Genomic DNA, 12,295 nt, shown 5'->3' with positions numbered 1-12,295 from the left:
GAGGTGGGACAGGTACAGAACAAGAACAGGAATAAAGTTTTTGGATAGAAGGGTTAATCATAATCTTGGCAGAGGAACTTGGTTTTTAATTTCCATTTCTGCTTCAATTTTCCCCAACTATTGGAGAGCACAGGGCAATGACCACTCTGGCCACTTCCTGTTGAAATGGGATGTAGTCCTTCCTAAGCTTAGTATCAATATTTTATGTTATGAAAACACTTCTTCTCTCTGACTGCTTTGTCATAGTACCTGGACAAACATTTGAAAATTAATATACATCTTACAATGAGGATAATACTCAATATATATTTTTGTACTAGTCTTTGATTTTTTATGTATTTTTTAATTACTAAAGAAAATGTACTATGTATGTTTAATAGGCCATAAATGTAACTTTAGTTTAGCCTAAAGTTCAAATTAAATCATATATAAGCCAGAATTACATGTATATATGTGTGTATACATATATATATGAATCATTTTGCTGTACCCCTAAAACTAATACAATATTATAAATCAACTCTACTTTAACTAAAAAAAAATATATATATATATATATATATATATATATGATCCTCTCAATAGACGCATAAAAGAGATTTGACAAAATTCAACATTCTTGCATGATAGAAGCTCTCAATGAAATGGACATAGAAGGAATATCAGAATAATAAAAGCCATATATGACAAACCCACAACTAATATCATACTTAATAGTGAAAAGCTGAAAGTTTCTCCTCGAAAATCAAGAATAAGACAGATTTTCACTTTCACAATCCCTCTTCAATATATTAATAGAAGTCCCAGCCAGAGCAATTAAGCAAGAAAAAGAAACAAAAGGCCACCAAATTGGAAAGGAAAAAATTAAAACTGATTCTGTAAATGGCATGATCTTATATATAGAAAACCCTAAAGACCCCATGAAAAAAATAAATAAATAAATCTAATAAATGAATTCAGTAATTTTGGAGGATACAAAATCAACATGCAAAAATCAGTTGCATTTTAACACACTAAAAATGAAATATCTGAAAAAGACATAAAGTACTTCATTTACAATTATATCAAAAAGAACAAAATACTTAGGAATGAATTTAACCAAAGGAGTAAAAGATCCATTTACCGAAAACTATAAGACTTTGATGAAAAAAATTTAAGGCACAAATAAATGGAAAAATATTCTGTGTTCATGGATCAGAAGTAATACTGTTAAAATGTCTATCCTACCCAAGGACATCTACATATTCAGTGCAGTCTCTGCCAAAATTTTAATGGCACTTTTCACAGAAATAGATAAAAAATTCTAAAATTAGTATAAAACAACAAAAGACTCTGAATAGTCAAAGCAATCTTGAGAAGGAAGAATAAAGCTGGTGGCATCACACTATCTGATTTCAATCTATACTACAAAGCTATAGTAATCAAAAGAGTATAGCACAGACACATAAACAGATACACAGACCAATGGAATAGAGAGCCCAGAAATAAATCCATATTTAAGAAGGGAGCCTACAATATTCAGTGATGAAAATAAAGTCTTTCCAATAAGTGGTATTGGGAAAATTGTATATTTACAAGCAAAAAAATAAAACTAGACCCAATTTTATGCCACTCACAAAAAATTAGGTAAAAACGGAGGAGAGAGGATTAAGATGGCAGAATAGAAGGACTGGAGTGCAACTTCTCTCCTAAAAAAAAACAAAATTCACAACTAAAGGTTGAGCAATCCCTACCCAAATGGACCGGAAACCTTAAAAAGATACCCTACTCCAGAAGAAAAAGAAGAGACCACATCAAGAGGTAGGAGGGGTGATTTCGTGATATAAACAACCCCATACCTCCTGGGTGGGAAGCTCCACAGACTGAAAACTAACTGGTTCACAGAGAGAGACTCACCTACAGGAGTGAGAGCTCTGAGCCCCACATCAAACCCTCACGTGCTGGGATCTGGCCCTGGGAGAAAGAGCCCCTGGAACATCTGGCATTGAAGGACAATGGGGCTTGTGCGCAGGAGCTCCACAGGACTGGGGGAAACAGAGACCCCATTCTTAAAAGGCACACATGGACTTTCATGTGCACTGGGTCCCAGGGCAGAGCAAGGTCTCCATAGGAATCTGGGTCAAACCTGACTGCAGTTCTTGGAGGACATCCTGGGAAAACAGGGGTGAATGTGGCTTGTTGTGAGGGAGGGACATTGAAGGCAAAGCTCTCGGGAATATTCAGTAGCTGCCTTTCTCTGGAGGTAAGAGAAAAGATTTTTGGGAAAAATCTGGCCCCACCCATCAGTTAGTGCTGAGAAGCCCCAAGGCAAACAACAATCCAGGTGGAATCACAGCCCTGCCCCTCAATAAACTGGCTACCTAAAGACCCCTCAGGCACACAGCTGCCTCTAACCCCATCCAGAGACTAAGCCCCACCCAACAAAGGGAGTAGAATCAGCTCCACCTACCAGTGGGCAGGCATCAGCGCCTCCCATCAGGAAGCCTACAGCAAGCCCCACACTGACTTCAGCCACAAAGGGGGAAGACACCAGAAATAAGAGAGGCTACAACTCTATTATCTGTAAAAAGGTCACCACACCAAACACCTATAAAAACGAAGAGACAGAGAACTTAACTCAGATGAGGAGAAAGGAAAAACACCAGAAAAACAGCTAAGCAAGGAGGAGATTCTTAGCCTCCAGGAAAAAGACTGTTGATGCTGAAGATGATGCAAGACATTCGAACTAAACTGGAGGCAAAGATGGATAACTTACAGGAAACACTGAGCAAAGAGATACAAGATATAAAACTTAAAAAAGAAGACATGCAAAATACAATAACTGAAATAAAAAATTCGATAGAAGCAGCTAACAGCAGAATATAGGAGCAGAAGAATGAATAAGTGAGGTGGAGGACAGATTAGTGGAAATTACGGATGCAGAACAGAAAACAGAAAAAAGATTGAAAACAAATGAAGAGAGTCTCAGAGAACTCTGTGACAACGTTAAACACACCAACATCCGTATTATAGGGGTGCCAGAAGGAGAAGAGAGAGAGAAGGGGACATAAAAAAATATTCGAAGAGATAATAGCCAAAAACTTCCCTAACATGGAAAAGGAATCGCTCACTCAAATCCAGGAAGCACAACGAGTACCATATAAAATAAACCCAAGGAGGAATACACTGAGACACATATTAATCAAACTGACCAAAATTAAAGACAAAGAGAAAATCTTGAAAGCATCTAGGAAAAAGAAACAAGTAACATACAAGGGAACCCCATTAAAGTTATTGGCAGATTTTTCAGCAGAAACTCTGCAGGCCAGAAGGGAGTGGCATGATATACTTAACGTGATGAAAGAAAAAAACCTCCAACCAAGATTATTTTACTCAGCAAGTCTCTCATTCAGATATGAAGGAGAAATCAAAAGCTTCACAGATAAGCAAAAGTTGATTGAATTCAGCAACACTAAACCAGCCTTACAACAAATACTAAAGGAACTTCTCTAGGCAGAAAAGACAACAACAGAAAACTAAAATTCCACAATGACAAGGCTCACCAGTAAAGGTATATATACAGTAAAGATACGAAATCATCCATGTACAATTATACCACCAAAATCAGAAATCATGAGAAGAGGATAATACAAATGCAGGCACTGAGATGATCTTGCAATTAAGAGAACAACAACTTAAAACAATCTCATATACATATAGACTCTTACATCAAAACTTCAGAATAACTGCAAACCAAAAATCTACAATTGATACACAAACAAGGAATCTCTGGAGAAGAAATATATCTCATAGTAAATAAGTGCATAATTCACCATGAAGGGGGTCATTTGACATCATTCTTGGAATGCTGAAGTCTTCTTAGATCTGATTCTGATTTCCTCTCCATCAAAGAATTTATGATAATTATAATTAAATAATGCAACTGTAAAATTAAATAATGTGGTTCTACAATTGTATTATTAATAACCATTTCTCTCCATGGTACAATGTAAAGTCTATAATATCTTGTTTATCACATCACCTAGAATGGTATAATGCCTTTATTGAAGAATCAATAAGATGTAACAAATTGTGAGGACATATTTATATAGTTACACTGTTTTTTAACCAATTTATGCATTTTATATTTTACCTATTTTCAGAGGGTGTATTATTTTTGTTCTTCTTACCAGTTAAGTTATTCTTTTTATTATGCTATGTAAAATATTTAATGGTATATAAGGCTTTCTTCTTTATAAATTTTAGTTGCATAATATACACAATTTTAATATAATGCTAATTTTTAATGAAAAATTGAAATGTAATAGATAATACTAAATAGTAAAGATGAAAGCCATACAAAATGGGATAAAGTATAGAATAAATTTCCTATTTGTCTCAGCATATTTTCCATTCCACTTCTCCAGAGAGAATCACTTAATCTGTTTCTTAAGATCCATGATATAATAATCTGTGTGAATGTAATTGTGTTTAAATATATGTATTTCATTTTGTAAAAAAAAAAATAAAAAAATATATGGGAAAAAAAAGAATCTGAAAAAAATTAAGTAAAAATGGACTAAAGAGGAGTTCCCGTTGTGACTCAGTGGGTTAGGAGCCCAACTAGTATCCATGAGGATGCAGGTTTGCTTCCTCACCTCAGTCAGTGGGTTAAAGGATCTGGCATTGCCATGAGCTGCAGTGTAGAATGCAGACTCAGCTCGGATCCTGCATTGCTATGGCTGTGGTATAGACCAGCAGCTGCAGCTCCAATTCAACCCTTAGACTGGGAACTTCCATACACTGCAGATGCAGCATTAAATTTAAAAATAAAATTAAATTAAAATAAAAATGGACTAAGGATTTACAATATAAGACTGGAAATCATAGTGTTCCTAGAGGAAAATACAAGGGAAACTCTCCTTGGCATTGGTCTTGGCAAGAAGAAAAATGAGAAAAAGTTAGATCTAATATTCAGCATGGTGACTACTTGCTCAGAGTAGATCTTAAGTATTCTCACCACACACAAGTACACACACACACACACACACAGTAAATATGTGAGGTGATGGATGTGCTATTGAAGTAATAATTTTTCATTACATACCTATATTAAACCATCACATTGTATATCTTAAACTTACACAGTGTTATATGTCAATCACATTTCAATAAAGCAGTAAAGCTGGGGAAAAAGAATACAGAAAATAAGAAAATACAGTTAATATACAGGAAAATGGCTTTTGATGATCCAACAATCTGTGTCAAATAATGTAGGTCCTGTCTTAGGCTCACATGCCCTTTCTACTTGCTCTCCAGATCTAAATCTAGAAGCCAAAATTCCTATGAATACCAGAGGCAAAATGTGAGAACAATAACAAATTAACAAGTTGCTGCCTACAGAGAGGGCCTCCCTGGTGTTGTTTACCTATATATCCTAGATAGATCAGAGAAGCAGCAGTAGGGCCCCCTTGTCACTGTGGAGACCCTCCCCAGATGTGCTTTCCAGGAATTAACAGAAAGCACAAAAGTGCCATTTATACTTGAGCATTGGATGTGAAAATAGAAGTCCAGAGTTTGTCATGAGGCATAGACCCTCAATGGGTTCCAAAGAACGGTCTGGATTCTGGGCAATCAGAATAGTTACCTCTTTTTCCAGGAGACTTTGATCAAGGAATGAAGAATCTGGGAGTATGGCAGAAGAAAGACAAGTGAGCATTCTCTGCCCCCACAACAGTGTTCTTGGCTGGATTTACTCTTTTTGATTGATTGGTGTCAAGTATGGTGAGTTTTGCTGATTGTCGTCTGTGTGCACCTTTCTGTTTTGCAGTACCGCATTTAATTTAGGAAAAAGACATTCATGAATTAGAACAGTTACCACTCTGGGAAGAAAGTGACTATTCTTTGCATGTGCAAATACTCAAGGTTCACATTTAGATCAAGTTTCCATCCACTGATTCCTGTGAGGCCTCACATCTTTCATCACACTCTAAAAATTGTTGACTGCTTCCCTTTTTTATGTGCTGGAACTAGCTTAGGACTGCCTGCTTGGCTCTTTAAATTTCTCTCTAGTCTTAGTTTGGGGCCTGTGTGTAAAATAGCTATATCAATGAGGTTAGGAATTCAAATTACCAAGGACCTCTTTGTTTTGAAAAAATACTTCTGGTTGATATCTGAGCAGAAAAGTAATCCCTACTCTCCTTGAGCAGAGCCATAACATCCTGTGTGACACCACTTAGAACCCTCTCCAGGTCCCCAAAGTAAAGGGGGTATTAACAATTAATCACTGCAGGCCACTCTGGTCCTTAAGTACTCATGGTATAAAGTTAGAAATGAAGAGTTCTTGTTGTGATTCAGTGGTAACGAACCCAACTAGTATCCATGAGTAAGCAGGTTCAACCTCTGGCCTTGCTTAGTGGGTTAAGGATCTGGCATTGCTGTGGCTGTGGTGTAGGCTGGCAGCTGCAGCTCAAACTCATCCTCTAGGCTGGGAACTTCCATATGCCTCAGGTGCAGCCCTAAAAAGACAAATATCATATTATATCATTTATTTGTAGAATATTTTAAAAAGATAGGGGTTTACACCCAAAACATAAATATACATACAGATACTGAAAACAAAAAAAGTTAGAAATGAATTCCAATTGCTTCTCCAAAATCCAGGTCTAAGGAGAGTCACACATAGGTAAGCGATTTGAACAAAGTAGAGTAGAGGTTGAAAGAGCGATCATGTGGGAGTGTTCAGAATACCCATCAGATTTCTATAATCCCTGTCTTCAGGTAGGTGGTGGTGACTGGCCCTCTACACAACCCCTTCTTGCATGATGTAAAAGATAAAAAATTGCGCAAAGCCCAGTTATGCCTCTGATAAATTTCTCCAAAGCAGTGGTTCAAGGAAAATATAGATGTGGCTCTTGCCGTAAGAAGTTGCTCCAGAATCTAAGCTAGAGAAGTCAACACTTACTCTTTTCAGGGATAATCTGTAGCTTGACTCTGGTTTCTCTTAGGTATGCATTGAAAAGTGAGGCAACGGGAGTGTTTAGGGGAAATCTATCCAAGGGGACAAGGTGATACTGAGTGGATGTGCGAGATGGTCTCAACGCCCATGGAAACAGAAGTAACAAAAAACCCTTCTTCTCAGAGTTCTTTTTGTGGCTCAGTGGGTTAAGAACTCAACTAATATCCATGAGGATGTCGGTCTGATCCCTGGCCTTGCTCAGTGGGTTAAGGGTCCAGCATTGTCACAAAGCTGCAGGTTAGGTTGCAAGTGCAGCTCAGATCCCCTGTTGCTGTGGCTCTGGTGTAGCTCACAGATGTAGCTCTGATTCGACCCCTTGCCTGAGAATTTCCATATGTCCCAGGTGCAGCCCTAAAAAAAATTTAATTAAAAAAAAAAAAACAACAAAGTTCAGCCGTCCTTATCTGATATGACTGCCCATCTTCCATCTTCCCTCTGGTCCTCTGTTTTCTCTCTTTGCCCACACAAACGGAAAACATGTAAATGAAGTCCTACCATTCAGAATAAAGTGCTTTGAGCTCCAGGGGAGTCTCATAAAGCTCCTCGTGAGATTCTGAAAGTTGCCTGAACTCACAAGGCCATTCTGGGGTTGCCACAAATTATCATTGTTGGACTGAAAACTTTAAAAAATGCATCTATATTTGACAACAAGGCTAGTAAAAAAACAAACAAACAAACAAAAAAACACAGAAATTTAACTATACCTGGTGTTATACATTAAGGTGAAATTAGTTTTAGGAAGTAGTAAAAGTGTCTATAGTTGGCCCCTCTGCATGTTGTCAAATAAGATTGAGAAGAATAATCAGGCCATTTAAAAAGTTAACATCGGAACCATATCCAATCTCCTGGATAGACCACGATGAAAAATAATATAAAAAAAATGTATATATATGATGAGTCACCTTGCTATACAGCAGAAATTGGCACAACATTGTAAATCAACTATACTTTAATAAAAAATAATAAAATTAACATTGTCATATCTAAAATGTTTATCTAGAGAGAAAAAGCATTTTCTGTATTAAATTTTTTAATGTTACAAACAAAACTAATAATAATTTTGAGTTCTGGAATTTCCTTTTGGGGGTGAATTCATAAAATACCATCTCAAAAAATAAATTATATCATCAAGTGTCAAATTAAGGTTACAGAGAAATTACTAAATAAAAAAAAATGCCTGAATTCTCTTAGTTCATAATAAAAATACCTGGCATATGTATAGAACTGTGTGATATTTCTTAAATGGATTTTACAGACCAACAGCATCACAATCACCAAGGTGCTTATTGAAAAGCCAGATTCCTAAACAACTTATTCAGAATCTCTGAAAGTGTTACTTGGCAGTTTCTATTTTACCATGCTCTGGGTGCTTATTAGTTTCCTGTTGCTATTGTAACAAATTACTGCAAATTTAGTGCTTAAAACAACTCAAATGTATTCTCTTACTGTTCTGGAAATGAGTTTCACTGGGCTAAAATCAAAGTATCTGAGGCTTGTGTGGGCTCCAGCAGAGAGAGTGTTTTCCTCTAGCTTCTGGAGATTGCCTCCATCTCCTCATTCATTACGGTTGTACTCCATCAAGCCAACCCCTTCTTCTCTTGTGGTGTCTCCTATTTCCTTTCTGATCTCTTGTTTCCCTCTTAGAAGGAACCTGTGATGACAAAGAACCCATCTGGAATATAAATTGGCACAGCCACTATGGAGGGTAGTATGGAGGTGCCCTAAAAAACTAAATATAGAAACACCACATGATCCAGCAATCTCACTCCTGGGCATATATCCAGAGAAAACTATAATTTGAAAAGATACATGTACCCAATGCTCACTGCAGCACTATTTATAATAGCCAAGACATGGAAACAACCTAAATGTCCATCAACAGATGAATGGATAAAGAAGATATGGTACATATACACAATGGAATATTACTCAGCCATAAAAAAGAATGCCTTTGCAGCAACATGGATGGATATTATTATACTAAGTGAAGGAAGTGAGAAAGATAAAGACAAATATATCACTTGTATGTAGAATATAAGAAAAGATACATATAGGCTTACACTCAAAACAGAAATAGACGTACAGATAGAGAAAACAAATTTATGGTTGCCAAAGGGGAAAGAGGGAGAGAGATAAATTAGGAGTTTGGGATTAACATATGCACACTTCTAAATATAAAATAGATAATCAACAATGTCCTACTGTATAGCACAGGGAACTATACTCATTATTTTATAATAACCTACATGGGAAAAGAATCTGAAAAAATAATATATATATATATACATATATACATAAATTAATCACTTTGCTTTACACCTTAAATTAACAAAACATTGTAAATCAACTATACTTTAATAAGAAATGCTTTTTAAAAGGGGATCACCTGGAGAATGTAAAATAATCTCCCACCTCAAGATTCTGGCTTTAATAACTTTAAAGGCCTAAGTCTCTTTTCTCATATAAGGTGACATTCCCAGGCCCGAGGGTTTAGGACATGGACATCTTAAGGGCAGGGTGGTACTATTCAGTCCACCAAGAGGTGACTATTCAGCAAAAGAACATCTGAGAATCATTGTCACAGAGGAGACACCATACCTTAAGCAACAGAATATTTCAATATGTCAAACTTCAATAGGCCACATAATCCCAGACACTCTAAGAAATTAAAATCCTAAACCAACCATCATTAGATGATCATCTCACTCAGGAGCATTAAATAGCTTGACTGAAAAGCTGAGAATGAGATGACTTTTTAGAGATGGCTTTGCTTGTCATCATGGAGACAAAGAGGGAGGGAAGGGTTTAGCTTCCATCTTTTAATTCACATTCCCTGTTTTGTTAATGACCTTTTAACATATCAATCACAGCTATTCAACATTACTTCTCCACTTCCTTCTCTAGGGGGATCTTCTGAGTCTGGTCAGCTGAAAGCTTTGCCTCTTGAGAGTGAATTATTCTCCCTCTGTTTTTATTGGTCTTGCGACTTCTCATTGTTTGCTGAGTTCCAGGTGTTGACCTGAGGCCTGAGGTAAATAGGACAGCAGCCTGGAATGAGCATGTCTTTTCTATCAGGTTGTTAATGCAGAGAGTTTGTTAAGCTGGGTGGCAGCTGATCTAGCATGGGGATCTGTTGTTGCTCTTATTAACATCAGCTTCAGATTCCTCTAGGTGTCCTGTGTTTACAGTAAAAGTGGGCTATCAGGTGGTTTTTCTTTTACTGCCTCAACCTCCATGTACAGCTGTTACATTGATAAAAAAAAAAAACAAAAAAAAAACAAAACTGTGATACACTTTCTGCTGTATTAACTTGGTTATGATAATTTTCTGTGGTTAACAAATTGCGCAAACCTGGAGTTCCCACTGCGGCTCAGCAGATTAAGAACCCAACATAGTCTCCATGAGGATGTGGGATCAATCCTTGGCCTCACTCAGTAGGTTAAGGATCCAGTGTTGATGTGGCTGTTGCATAGGCCAGCAGCTGTAGCTCTGATTCAGCCTGGGAACTTCCATATGCCACAGGTGCGGTGATAAAAAGATGAAAAAAATGCACATATCTGTCAGATTGAGGGCTGCTCTCAGTCTCTCCAGGTTACCCTTGGGTTCTTCCCCAATAGCCGTCTAACTCAGCGACCAAGTGCCTCTCTCACTGGAAAGAACTTTATTCTTTTAAAAGATTCATGAGATTAGGAGTTCCTGTCATGGCTCAGCAGTTAACTAACCTGACTAGTATCCATGAGGACCCAGGTTAAATCCCTGGCTGTGCTCAATGGGTTAAGGATCTGGCATTGCTGTGAGCTGTGGTGTAGGTCGCAGACTCAGTTCAGATCCCGTGTTGCTGTGGCTGTAGTGTAGGCCAGCAGCTGTAGCTCCAATTCGACCCCCAGACTGGGAACCTCCATGCGCCATGAGTGTGGCCCTAAAAATACAAAAATAAATAAGTAAATAAATAAATAAAATAAAAGGTTCATGTGATTAGGTTGGGCTGCCCCAGATCATGTCAGTATTTTCACTGTTACTGATTAGTAATCTTAATTCCACAGGCAAACTCCCTTTGCATGTGATATAATTATGGGAAAAACACAAGGGAACATAAATCACAGAATCTTAGAGTTCTGCCTACAGTGTTTTGCCCTGTGTTCTCTATAATTCCTGCTAATGCAATGTGAAAAATACATTTACAACCTCCCTAGGTTCCCAAGTATCTCATGACATTCAAGTATTGAAGTTCAAAATCTCATCTAAACCTCAGAATTCAAAATCTCATCTAAATTAGGTACAGATAAGGCTTCTAAATGTACCCCCTTAAGTGTCATTCCTCTCTATCCATGAGCCTGAGAAACTAAAGGAACAAGCTATCTTCTCCCAACACTTGTCACATATGATGGTTAGGATAATAGGTAATGGATTTTCCAACACCAATAGGGGAAAATTGAAGGCTCTGACAATATGAGAAATTTTGAAATTCAGCCTAGCAAAATCAGAATCCCTGATTAAATTTCAACCTGGACTAATCCTCCATGGTCCTCATCTCCATCCCACATGCTCTTTCTTGGTTTTGTCCTCAGAGTTGTCTCTTTTTTTATGAATGGTCACAAATTATTTGTTGCTAAGCGGTTTTACCAGGTTGCCTCCTACCACTGTCATCAGTTCTTATGTCATCATTCAATAGCAGAAGGCTGACAAGAAGGCAGAAAGAACAAGGTAGTGAGACAGGGGTCGAGATTGCCTTGTCTTTGAAATCAAGTAGACCTATTAGTTATAGTCACTGCGGTTAACTGAGCTCTGTATCTTGAGAGCTGTGTGACCCTGGCTACCTCCATTTCTTTGGTCCTCAGTGTCCTCATCTCTAAAATGAGGCTATTCCTACCAATCTCATAGCATTGATACAGACAGAAAGAGCATGATGTTTTATTATCTCATAAAGAGCTCAGCCCAGGACCTAGAATTTGATCAGCGCATGGCAATTACCTTATTGATATATCTCTCATTCTCTTCCTCTTCCTCTTTCTTTTCTGAATTTCAAACAATAGTTCCCACCTTGGCTACACCTAGCAATCACCTAGAAAGGCTTTAAAAGGACTGACACTTGGCTTCTATCAGCATATCTGATTCAATTGCACGGGGTGTTGTCTGGGCTTTGATATTGGTTAAATCCTCCAGTTAATTCTAATGTGCGGTTAAAGTTAAGAATCAATGCAAGACTTTGTAAATGACCACCACCTGAGCCTTCTAAATGACCTTCCCCTTCCAATCTACTCCTCAGTGGTTCAAGCACAGGCAGAGTAGGGTTGCCCC

The sequence above is a fragment of the Phacochoerus africanus genome, chromosome 3 (assembly GCF_016906955.1).
Source record: "Phacochoerus africanus isolate WHEZ1 chromosome 3, ROS_Pafr_v1, whole genome shotgun sequence".
Taxonomy (NCBI): Eukaryota; Metazoa; Chordata; class Mammalia; order Artiodactyla; family Suidae; genus Phacochoerus; species Phacochoerus africanus.
The sequence above is the reverse complement of the archived record's forward strand: the minus strand, read 5'-3'. Positions refer to the sequence as shown.